Source organism: Mastigoproctus giganteus, chromosome 8 (genome assembly GCF_048544385.1).
Source record: "Mastigoproctus giganteus isolate SK-2022 chromosome 8, ASM4854438v1, whole genome shotgun sequence".
Classification (NCBI taxonomy): domain Eukaryota; kingdom Metazoa; phylum Arthropoda; class Arachnida; order Uropygi; family Thelyphonidae; genus Mastigoproctus; species Mastigoproctus giganteus.
In genome coordinates this window covers 188,273,035-188,286,174 of record NC_143582.1, presented here as the reverse complement: position 1 = coordinate 188,286,174, position 13,140 = coordinate 188,273,035, and the positions used below count along the sequence as shown (strand labels likewise).

At 39.3% G+C, this 13,140-nt stretch overlaps 2 protein-coding genes across 2 annotated transcripts in view; one reads left to right on the top strand and one right to left on the bottom strand.

Annotated features, from left to right (window-relative positions):
* LOC150082082 (uncharacterized) overlaps positions 1 to 13,140 on the bottom strand; it is a 106,784-nt gene that overhangs the window by 57,329 nt on the left and 36,315 nt on the right. The gene's annotated exons all lie outside the window — the stretch shown is intronic.
* The window catches only part of LOC150082081 (tripartite motif-containing protein 2-like), a 70,793-nt gene continuing 61,209 nt past the window's right edge, over positions 3,557 to 13,140 (top strand). Inside the window, exon 1 of the mRNA XM_090379093.1 lies at positions 3,557 to 3,778. The gene's annotated coding sequence lies outside the window, so the exon portion shown is untranslated. The remainder of the gene's footprint in view (positions 3,779 to 13,140) is intronic.

Below are 13,140 nucleotides of genomic sequence, written 5' to 3'. Positions count from 1 at the left end.
TGAGACCACTTACAAGGAACTCCAAGAAGCTGCAATTCTAAACATCTGTACGATAGTCCGAGAGTTCCTCGACCGATACTAGTAACCGGACATCAAAACCACCCCAAGTACCTGGTACCAGCACAAAAAACCCATAAAGATAATAAAACATTAATAATAATCCCATAAAGTAGAAAAATTAATAATTACAACAACAAAATAAATATAAACAATAAATTACACTATTTTAGTGTACAGGAATATCAAGCCAATATTGAGCGCTTCTTTCAAAAGGCGCATTAGCCTTTTTATCCGTTAAGCTTTTGTTTCTTTCTTACTAAGATTCTCATCTCAGTACTGTCTTGCGCTTTGATCTTGCGACCTTTAACCTACACTGTTCGACAGAATTCACAGAACAAGATGCTTTTCGTGAATATTTTGGTGTGAGAAGGGCGCTGAAGAAGAATATTTGATTTAAAAGGCATTCTGGAATACAAATTTAGAGTTTCCAAAAGAAATTGATCTACAACCTTACATAGCCACACATTATCCAAATTATTCATGCCAAAAAAAAAAAAAAAAAAAAAGCACTTCATTCCGGTCTTTTGGCTTGCTCAGTGGGATAACCACATCTGCAGTACACAGGATGGCATGCCATCGTTGTTTAGATGAACGTTGAGGTGGCGGGCGTTTAGACGACTTAAAGCCGGGCAATCGCAGGCGGCACTTTGGCTTAATGTGCAGTGTTGTCTCGGTACTATGGAAGCAATTTCAGGAGACTGGAACCATTACAAGAGCTGACCAAGGTCGCCCGAGGGCTACGTAAACCAGAACAGATCGCTATCTGGCTTTAACCGTAAGACGGAACCTACGATGTCCTGTCATCAACTGTCTCTTGAGGTTGATGCGGCCATAGGAGAAAATATTTCCAACCGGACTGTGTTAAAGAGGCTCAATTCAAGTGGACTCTATGCAAGGAAGCCAGTGGTTTGCATCCAATTAACTCCAAACGACCACAGCTCGTCGAAACTGGTGCCATGGAAATGTGACTTGGAGCCAGGACAAATGGAGTTCAGTTCTCTTGAGTCAAGTGTCCCATTTTAGCCTACAAACAGAACGTAGACATTATTTCATCTGGAGACAACGAGGAATGCGGTACCATTCCTCCAACATCAGAGAAAGGGACACTTGGAGTGGAGACTGTTCTCGTGTGGGGCGGAATAATGATAAATGACAGCAACCCTCTTCACATTAATAGGGGGTACCGTAACAGCGCAGAGATACCAAGAATAGATCCATGAACCCTATGTGCGACTTTAAGGGGTGCGGTGGGACCAGTTTTTTTTTTTTTTTCATTGAAGAAAACGCCACTGAATTCAATCTTGAAACTGAAGATATCCAACGACTGCCGTGGCCAGCATGATCACACACTTAAATCTCATCGGACATGTGTGGGACGCCTTTTGCCGCTGCATTGCACGCAGACAGCCAACTCCTCGGTCGCTTGATGAGCGTACTATCTGCGTTGGTGAAAGAATGATTTGTTGCCACAGAGTCTTATAGACAACCTTATATCGAGCATCTTTCACCGCGGTCAGGCCCATTTAGCCGCTGGAGAGATCATACGCCATAATGGCGTCATGTGACATTTTTTTCACAACCCAGTTATGAACTATAACTCCACAATATGAGAGATGCCAGACAGTGTGCGATAGTAAAGACTAAAATCTGTCATACTGTGGAATTATACTTCATAGGTGGGTTGTCACTCATTGTATCACCGGGGTACCGGGCCACCCACCAATTAGAAGTCAATTAAGCTTCGGAACTACCCTCTGGGTGATTATCCGCCGAGAATAAGTAACATTAGTCTTCTCGACTGGGGAAGCGTTATTCAAAGTAGTGCAATATCACGACAACTCGTTGTGAAGGCATTTACAATACGAGATGTAACCAAAACGATGTTTCAGTGATTTACTACGAACTTAAATGCTTTGCAATAACTTGCTCATCTAGCTCTCTAGAAAATATTAAACCCACCTATTTAATATTACTAGTGCATAGGTTAATTTCCTATAGTACGTGGACTTGCGCATCATGGCCTTAGTTGCCCATGCGCCACAAAAAAGATAAATCAATTCTATTCTACTTCCAAGAGTACTCGAGTATGATTTAAAACATACCGATTATATTGTTAACCATGTATTAGTTATTTGGACCTTAAATTTAAAGAGATAATTAATTACTAATGAATGATAAAACCTAAGTTGTTCATTAACAACTTTCTGTTATGTCTTTCATGGAATCTGTTTATTATACTTTGCTTCTAATTCATCTGTATATAATCTTCTTTAATAAAGATCAAGTCGTGTTATTATTAATAATAAAAAGGTATAACTAAACAAATTAATTAAATCAGAAGGGATATATTCAATGGTGCTGTAATTGGATCGATATATGCATTCTTTAGAAGTATTTTACGATCAATATCCGAATGATTTTAATACTATCAGTTTCGGATATTTCTTCCTCTCATTAACATCGATTTATTGATCCCAAATAACTGCTTCAATTACTTTACAATAACAAACTCCACAATTAAATTAAAACTTAATACGCAACGATCACTTTAAGGGAATTTCGCACAAGTACAAACCTTTAATGGGGTTAGGAAAATTGAAAATAATTCGTATGTGTTCATGCGCATCGTTCGTTGGTAACAAACAGGGGGCGCTGTCCAATTATGCACGTTCTGCACGCTTCGACGAGTTTGGAAAACGTAGAGCGCTCCAGGATCTAATTGAATTAGACCAGGGGAAAATGTAAAGGTGGTGGGGAGGGAAAAAGGAAAGATAAATAACTCTGTCAAGAACTCGCTTGATATTTAGAACACCAAATGACAATTCAATTGAGCCAACCCCTGTTCTGCAAGCTCATATTGCGTAGTTTTTAAGTACCTCGTAGGAAATTCGATTTTTCTGCACTTTCAATTGATCCAAGATCATTACAATTCCAGCCTCTCTCTCGTCTAGTCACTGTGGCGCTTTTATATGACACAGTGGCTGCCAGTAGGAAAATCCCAACATTTTCCTTCAAGGAAGGTCGCAATAGACTATGGCTTTTATTATTAGAATCCTTAATAAATAAAATTCTAGAAGATTTAAGATAATTCTACTAAACCACGAAGAGGAGAAAAAGAAAGCAGCAATCCTTCGGTCACGCATGCACAGACAAACAACCCAATGAAGTGATACGTCATCAAAAGCGTGAAGCCAGTAACTACCACCATTGACCAACCATGCTCATCACTCCCTTCATTTGAAATAGACTGTCCCTCGTGACAATGACTTCACGTGTTTTCTCTCCATTGTTGGTACATGCTTTTTTTTTTTCTTTTGGTTTTTTTTAACCAAGTACCAAGCGCAGATCTAAGCATGCAAGCGTGCTGGAGTCCATTTCGCTGTATCGAAAGAGCGCCATCATCTGACGTCAGTTACTATGGCAACCGGTAACAGCACGAACATCTGCGTGGCAGTGATATCAGAAACACCGTACGAAGCCTATGCGGTGCGGTACTACAACATGTCTGCAGTGTAGCTGTCCTTTCCAGTCAAGGCCTTGAAATGCTTCCATTCCAGTGTTCGCCTTTAAATTGACTTCCAAGCCGATATTTTTGGAGTTGCTCGGTCTCATCTGGGAATTTTAAACGCATGGATTTGAACGAATTACCAAACGAACTAATTTCCATATAAAAAAAAAAGAAAAAAAAAGACAGCAGACGAAGTGTCCATTTCAAATAGTAAGTGTATATTTCTTCTAATACTAAACGTTAGAAGCAGACGATTTCTGTTTTAAGTTCTGTAAGAAAATCTCGCGATATCTGAACGGCTTTTATAACGGAATTAAGTGTGTTCAAGCGATTACTGCAGTCATTTTTCACGCTTGCATATTTTACACGCGTGTAAAAAAGATAATGTAGTGTGGCTTGCCACTGATAGCGTTCACTACTACGGCTACAGATCGGAAATGATGGTTCGGCGACTCGGGAGTGGAGTGGATCATCGCTAAGAGGGTGTAAAGGGTTTCGTATTAACGATAATCAATGGTGGTCTGCTCTGTATATTCCAATATTGACGGGTGTTTCGATTTTTGGTGTACAAAACGGTTGACAAGACTCGTAGCCTTATTTGAAGCACGTAGATGGATATCAGGCTTAAGTCAGTCTCTCTCGTGCCATTGTTATCCTTCATTAGACTGGCTACTACTATAAGGTAAGGGGCGTGTGGTAAGCAGGCGAGCACAGACACGCAATAAACTCATAATACTTTCTTTGAGAGCATCCTTTGGGAACCGAAATATTTAACAGTAGCTGGATATAAGAGGAAAGTGTGTGTGGAGGGCAAGTAATCGTTAATATGTGCTAGGTCTACTCGTATTAAGCATACAGCTGGATTGTGTGATAGATTTTCTCATGAATGAGTCTTTCGTGCAGTGAAAATAATAATTTCACCCGATCCTGGTGGAGCTCTTACGCTTTGTAATATTGCCAACTGGTATTTACCATTACAGCGCAAGTTATATTTTCGTTTCAGTTGGGTTTTTAGGAGCATTACCGACTAAGGCTCATGTTCCGATGTATCGATTTTTTGTTCGCTGGATGAAAAACCCGAGTTCATGCTACCTTCTCCTGAGACCGACTAACTTGGCCACGTTGTGAAAAGGCCCATAAAAATTCCTCCCATCAAAGGAACTCGAATCTTTTCCACCCAGTGTGAGGAGGAAAGATTCTTCCAACTGTGGTACCCACGAGAGCTTTAGTTTGTGCTGGCTACTTAAAATGTTCAAGAAGATTAACCACAACCACTATGATAGGGACATGACTCGTGACTCCGTCCTTTTAATAAGCAGTTCTCTTTATATCCTATAATATGTATGAGAAATAAAATGTCTTTAGGGAAATTGCGTTTACGACTTTGTCCCCAGAAACAAAAAGTTTTAGAGTTTTCTTAATATTCTACTTTTTCTGAGTCAATAGATATGCGTTTCTTGACACAACATTGATAAAATTAGCTGCTACACTTTTTGAAAGTACTAAACATCCATTGGCAAATATTTTGATTCATAATAAATTGTCACACTCCTCGCCAAGATTTTTCCACCTTGTATTAAAATAGATTATTAGAAAGACTGCTCCTTAGTTCAGTCATCTAATTGGTAGATTAATGTCTCTTTAAAGCTTTGTTAAATTATTTGTTTCAGATGATATTTTTCGTTTAAAATTCATAATGGTACGTTGCTACCGCTCCCGACACTCGAAGGATATTTAATGGTTAACCCACTTGATATCTATCTATCCAGCGGACTTTCTGGAAGATCAATATAGTATATTATTATTAACTTATACACTGTTCTCCAGCATTACTGAGACACAAACTGACTAAAACTGGGGCAGCTACAATGGGCTTTAATAACCGCCGAAATCATGAGGGATACACCCTAAATAATATTATTGTAAGTAGATACCAAATCTTAGCGCATCTCAAACATACAGCTAACTCATTCATGGAAGTTTGGCACCTCCATTAGGCTTTCAGTTATCAGATCTCTGTGCTGGCCAAGTTAAACTATCGACGCTAATCTTCACGTTAATGCAGGTAAGGCCCTTCACGGAACTCTTATGATGCAGAGTAGGCATAAATATTCATTGCTAAGTAGTCAAATCACTTAAAACAGGTCCAAACAAGGGTTACAATGTAATGGTATTGGACAACTGACAATGTTACTGAAGTGAACAGACTGTCGCTGACGGGACACCAACTTGATCAATATATTCAGATACAACATGCTCTCATACCATTACAAGAGCAGTATATAAAGAGCAATGGAAATGAATTTATACTGTGAACAATATCTGGGATTTCTACAGAGCTATACTGATCACTGAAGCAAATTGCCATCTCTTCCGGCTTGCAATTTGCGCCTACTTCCCACATACATGCCCACACCCACACACACATAGCCACGATCATTAAGGCACAACTTTAACGAGCATATGAAAAATTGGCTGTTAGTAATAAAATTCTCCCCTTAAAAATAGTCTGCCCAAGATTATTATGGGGTCTGCCGATTGGATTATCCCTCTTTTTCAAATAATCACTTTTGAATCCCGCCTCCTGAAGCTTCGCCTGTTCTTTCCAATTAAAGAGAAGTCAAATTAACTCGGTTCTGTTCTTAAGAACCAAATTTATATTGGTCCTTTTATGATGGAAATTAAGAAGTCCACGTGGCTCATTCATTCATCCACACCTGTTATATACTTCACCCCTTTAGAGATAATTATAGAATCCATCTGACAACGCGCTTTCTCAGCAGTGCACGCAGTTCGCTAGGAGAGCTCATGGGGTTCTCTCAATGATATACAGGAACTTTGCCAGTAGAGACAAAGAGGTGATTATTCCATCGTATAAAGCAATGATTAAGCTACGTGGGGTATTGCATAGGTCTAGAAATTACGTTTTAGGAAGGATGTAGAACTGCTGGGAAAGGCACAAAGAAAATTAACAAGATTCTTTTAAGACATTAAAGAAATATTCTTACATAGATTTACATTATGTAAGTTTGGAAAATCTTATGCAATTTTAAAGAAGGGCTACACGAATAATTAAATGAAATAGATGAAGATTATGAAGGATTCATAGGTTAAGTGCAGCAGTGTTTTTGTCTGCTTTAAAAGATGTACGTTTTGTTTTGTTTTTTAAAAGATATTAAAGTATCATTTCTGCACATAGGACTACATTCGGACAGCGAACACTAAGGGTTTAAGGGACACACAAAATCTGTGGTAACTCCGTTCCCAATCATTCCCCATCTGCAAACGATGATGAGGGTGATGATAGGACTGTCTTTTCCCAATTTAATGCATCACTAAGGTTGGATTTATTAACCTCGGTCACCATCATGCCTCCCGCACAGCGAGTCGGGAAGAGTAATTTGTCACTTGCAAACCCCTAAAGAAAAAGACTGCCCACACACTATTCATAAACCGTCCAGATGATTTAATAAGTACTTAGAACTGTTTGGAACACTTCCTACACATACATTAAATAATAATCCTCTCCAATTAGTTTATATAAATATTCGCAAACAACCACCAAGTTTGTCAAAAGTTTTGGTTCACTCGTATAAAGAAATAAATCGTTGACCGACTATCTTCATTTCGAAATCTTATTTTTCACTTTAAGTCACTCCTTTTCAAAAAAGGAATCGGGTATAAGTTCCATTTTGCAAATAAATTCTTTTAGAAAGATAATTATGTTAGATTGGCCATTTTAAAGCATCTACCTGTTCGTCGTAATGATGCTGAGGGGAAGAAGGCAATGTCTTTTACCTGAAGAGGTAATTTCTGTCCTCCTGCTAGTAAGCCTAATCTACCACTGATTATATTATTTTCCTCAGTTTATGCAGTTAATGTTCCCTCCTGACGAGAAATGTTTCTTCCTGGGTCTAAGTCCTGTAATCCTCATTCTATATTTAGTAGCATACAATAGCAGAGTTCAAGTGTATCGGTGTTGGAGTGAAAGGTAAAACAAGACAACCTTGGCATCTAAGATATACGATAGGAGTACACAACAATGGAGTGAAGATCCTTCATCCATAGGAAGTTCATTGTTTATCCTTGTAGAGCGTGTGGCTGGTGTTTAACCAAGGGTTAACGGATGCATCTGGGGAGGAGGGGGGGGGCTAGTAATCATCGTCCTTCGTCTGTAACCGATTACGCACTAGGAACCACTTCGGTGTCAAGCACACATGCATTTGTACCTGGGTCGCCAACGGAAGGGAGTTTGAACGCTACGCCTGACCACACCTGTGTAAACCTGCCTGCTGATTATGGAGTCCATCCCCAAGGTTACTGATCCCCCGATCTTTTGTTGACAGGTTGGATAATAGCCGAAGACTGTTAGCCAGTGGGAAAAGAACTTGCCTATTAAAATGGCCGCTTGCATCGGGGTCCCCCAACCTGCAAAAAAAAGTGGCCAAACCACGCTAGCGATTTACAAAATAATGGACAGATTGAGGCAGTTTTTTTTTACCCCTTCTTTTTCTTTGTTGGTTTCTGGTTTTTAGAGCAGTTCCCCCGCACTGGTAGGTATTGAATACAACTGTGCCCTTCAGCAAATCCGATAACGTCATTTCCTGTTATACCATCTACAAGAACGCCACTTCCTGTTATTAATTTTCTGGCTGGCAAGTTGCAAAATTCCCGTAGCTTCCGCCTCGTGGTACAAATTGCCTGATGAAACAGTAATAACAGGCCAACGAGATTCCTCCCCCACTTGTGGTTTTGTAATCTACTGATTAAATGCACGCAAGAAAGAGTCGCAGTAACTATCTATTTGATTGAATGTTATCAGACAACAACAGTCTGCTAAACAACATAGTAAAAAAGGTATTTGTATAGGTGCGACAGACTCATCTCTGAAAGCCTATTTGAGCTGTTCTTACTGCCGAAGAAGTTCCAACCACATCCTTGCTTTGACGCGTAATACGCACAAAACCTAACCATCGGATAAGAATACTCTGCTTGTTGAAATTATCGGAGTTTTGGTTGTCCACTTTGTGGGAGTCTTCCATGAATGTCGCCACGTTTGAGCCTACTAACTCACCTTCAGCAGAAATTGGCACACTGCAGTCTGACTGAAAGTGACCAGGCCCGTATAGTCTGTAGTTACAAAATCTAGGGTTACTTGAACTACTGTAACTCTTGATTATCGCAGGAAATGGAGGTCAATGTCGTCTTCGTTCACTTGATTTTAAGATGAGACCCTACTGTATGTACAGAACTGTGAAATTCACAGACTTCAGTGCTGCGAGGCTATGTCACTGTCATTTGTCTTACTTAAAGTAAGTAAACTAAGATTTCTTTTAGGAAAAGAAAAGAAAAAAAAGTAAGTGACATAGGTTCCTCATACGGTGCCCTCGTCAGGTACACGATAAGTGTTTTGATGTTGCATCTACTCCAAGCAGCAAATGTCTAAATCGTCATGGAAGTACCGCTGGGCGGAGGCAACTCGTGTAATGGAGGGACATCAATTCCACGGCACACCAGCATATATGGCCATTTCGGTCCAGTCTGTTATATCAAATGTATTCAAGTCAATTTGCAGTTAGTGTGGGCCGAAAACTTCAGCCTTAAATTCGCAAGCACCTTGCCACGGCTCATTCAGTTTGTTTATGATACTCTGCTATTGCTTGCCCACGTTTAAACCTGTTTTTGCATACATTTCTTTCCTCTATTAAATCCCTTAACTCTTGCAGTTTGAACCTTTGAACGAGGGAGATTCCTTCTTCGCAACATCTTTGTTTTGGTTTTTTAATAATCATCCATCAAATTCTTACTCCAGCAAAGCTGCTTCTATGGAATTGGCATTTATCTTACCCATAACCATGTCCCTTTTCAAAAAAAATTCAATAAGCTTAATTTGTGGAGGAAAACTTTGGTTGACCGGAATGAAGACCTTTCCGCTGTTGAGCCCTTGGATGGCTTCCAAAGGAGAGTGCTCTTTAACATGACATTTATTACTACTAAGCAAGGAACTTGCGTGCAGTGTGCATGGGATATCTATACAGTTCTTGGTACCAAGAAATTGCGACCGCATTGCTGATAAAATAGCCATGATGTGCAGGTATAATGATAGATCGCATCCATTTTTAAATATGGCTTTCATAATTATGTAAGATACGAATTAGTGTGAAATTTTATGCGAAGGTTGTTATTATAAAGCAGTACGAAACGTTTGTGTATATTTATGCTAAAAAAAAGTGATGCAAATGGATCACGTGGCAATATAAAAAAGATTGTTCCAAAGGATTACTGGATATCTTCATACAAACAAGTTTCTCTCTCTGTTGCTACCTTCAGCAATATTTAATGACTACTGTTCCACGAATCACTATGAATCAGCATAATAATTAACTATTTATCGCGAGGTAATGTGATGAAATAGTTTTTTCAACGTTGTTCGTGGCTGAGTTTTTCCTTTGGAAATATTTTCCTCATTCTGGTGCCGACAAATTTCTGATAAGCAACGCCATGGTACATTGAAGATGGCCATGAAAGAGCTAGTAATTTATGCATGCATACTCGCGATAAACTTTATGCGTCTATATTTTCACTTATGACTTCCTTCAAGCGTACTATAAACATCCCAAAAACAGAATTTCCTCGGTTATTTTATTTATTATTGCCAGCAATCTTTGAATATAGAATTCCAGGAACTTCTATAACTGCTGATGTTTGTTTATATTAGTGCTCCACCCACGATGTTTATTTGTTTACCAAAAAGGTAGCCGGAGTCAATAAAAGGCTTAGTTGAAGGCGGAAAAAGCAAAATTCTTTAAAAACGAGCTAATTCTAGAATTATTAATTAATAATAGAAAATGCAAGAGGGCGCTATGATAGACTTAATTAATCTATGGTGTCTTAAGCCTCAGCTGACTAAAAATAGGTTAGTGATGCGATATTATGATGCCTTGCTATGACACGGGGATGGATGCACGAATATTACTCAAATATTTCAGTTTAATTGGAAAGAGTATAAACTATTAATGTATATATTGCGCGGTCTGTTTTAAAATATCAACTAGCAGTTCGTTTTTTGTGTGCACGTGATCACTAAGTGGTTTATTGTTGATATAGCTGGTAATATCCAGTACTAGAGTGTGGGAATTCAAAGTTTTGAGAAAATTATAAAAATAATTATGAAAAATACATTCGTGGAATTATTATTTGATAATATTTGGGTCATTTTCCGTCTTGGGGACACTTTGGTCATTCCATACGTTCACTTTCGAGACTATAACGCTATTCACGAATCTACTTGAGCTGTTAATATTTTAAATTAAATAGAAACATCAGGAAAGAGACTCCACTATTCATTCATTATCGTGGCAACTGTTTTTGTCTAGGAAAACAACTAAAACCACAAAGAGGTTTTCCACCAAACAGAAAAGATGAGAAATAGCTGATGGAGTTCGGTCTCTTCTGAAATAAGCGTCCAAACTTCAGTCTCGCCTTCTTTCATGACTCAATTGTCGAGTCAACGGTGGACAACCTTGTGACACACACAGTGATCGCTGAGTTATAACCACCTCATCTGTAATGGACTATGTAGCATAGCTCACATTATAAAAAAGCGAAGAGCTTCATACGCTGGAGCAGTGGTAATTTGCATCTGGCCGTGCAACTCTGACTGATAAAGGAGCAGTTATGGAACGTAGTAAAGATGTTACGGAGTTTCAAAAAGGACATAATTGTGGGAGCAAGCAGGTCGGGTGCTTCCTTATTGGAAACTGTATGCCTTGTCCGTTGCTCACGGCCCACTGCGATTAAAGTGTACAAAGAATTGTGTCGAATGGGTCAAACCACCTTCTGCCGACAGACCTGAAAGGATTGTGCAAGGCTGAATTCGTGGAGAGTGCAGCGCGTTGTATGGGTTCAACAGTACATGACCTAAGAGACACCGCCTCACAGTTTTGTTGAAACCTCAACTAATGTGTGGTTTCAACAACACGCTAGTCGAGGACTGGAAACAAATGTGTGGTCGGATGAGTCTAAATGCCTTGTGGAACAAGCCGACCGGCTATGTACGCCACCCAGAGTGTCCGTCGGCGTGAGTGGCGCAAGCAACACTGGTCCATGGACACGTGGCACATGGTGCCCAATATCCAGGCAGGTGGCTGCTTAATATGGGGCATGTTTTACTGGCAAGAACTAGGACTGCTGATGTGTATGGATCAACGTTTCATTGGTGAGGTCTACCGGCAGTTATTAGGAGATCATGTGCACCCTGCCACGTTGGATTTTTCCTCTAGACAAAAACAGAATCTTCCAAGACGATAATCTGCCGTGTCATTGGGCCCGCACAGTGACATGAATGGTTCAAGGAACAGTGAAGACATCATCCATCATGATTAGCCTCCAAATTCAGTTGAACACCAGTGGGATGTTTTGGAACGGGGTGCAATCAAGGCGGATATTATGAATATTTACCATTGCTTTGACTGTCCTCTATATCAGTGTTGCTCATTTTTTTTTTCCCCCTATATGCACCACTTTTATATTTTAGGTGGAAACTACGGATCACAGCTACACATGCAAAACATTAATAACCATTATGTCTTTTGTTTTATTTTTTTAATAACCTTCCATTAACCGTAAATCGTATCCGTAGATTTGCTGATAACAGAACATTGCATTTCACCTTTCAGTTTGAGAAACCTTGCCCTGCTCAAACAGCTTCAACTTCTCGAATACCCACTACCAATTCCTTAAATCCTGATCTCCAGGTAATTCTCCAGTGTGGCAAAGATAACTTAGTTGATTTCAAATCCTTCTAAAGCTTCTATCTTATAATCTCGTAAAAAGAATTATTCTGCCCTTATGCTTATCTTCGATGACTCTGATTTCTAGACATGATCACATCTCTATTGGGAATTACCCCCGACGACTTCTAATCTCTCTTGACATAAAAAGATCGTAAATATGGCTTCCTCTGCATCTAAAAAAAGTGGGTTTTTTCTTTCCCTCTCTGCATTACTTTTCTTCCAAAAGGCTGCTTATACTTGTATATCCCATCACGGATAATGGGATTATTGCCCGCCTTAAAAAAACAAAACAAAAAAGCTGTTTTATTGTCCAGTCCACTTTCATAACTTACACGGACCAGATGTTCAGAAACATTGCTTCTTGGGGACCAGAAGCAGGGGTTATTTTCATTTCTTGTACCAGTCCAACGTTACTGGTTGAACAAAGAATTCAATGCCGTTTTCCATGATATGGAGGGGACCCAAAAGACCACACGATGGTAATTGTTACTTTTGAAACGCGAACATAACTGGATTCTCAGCGAAGAATAAGCACTAGATTGTTTATCTGAATCTGGATTCAGCGATGACACGAATCCCTCACGATAACTATGCCGGTAGTGCCATAGCATGGACTACACCCTTAACTGGATGAAATTGATTTATTTTACAAAAATCTCCAAACACGAAAAGGATTACAATCTATAATATTAGGGGTTGAAGGTTCGGAAGACGAAAGAAGATAGTTTTTGACATTAGGACTTAAGTTTCTGTAGATTGTAATTTTCAGGAAATTCG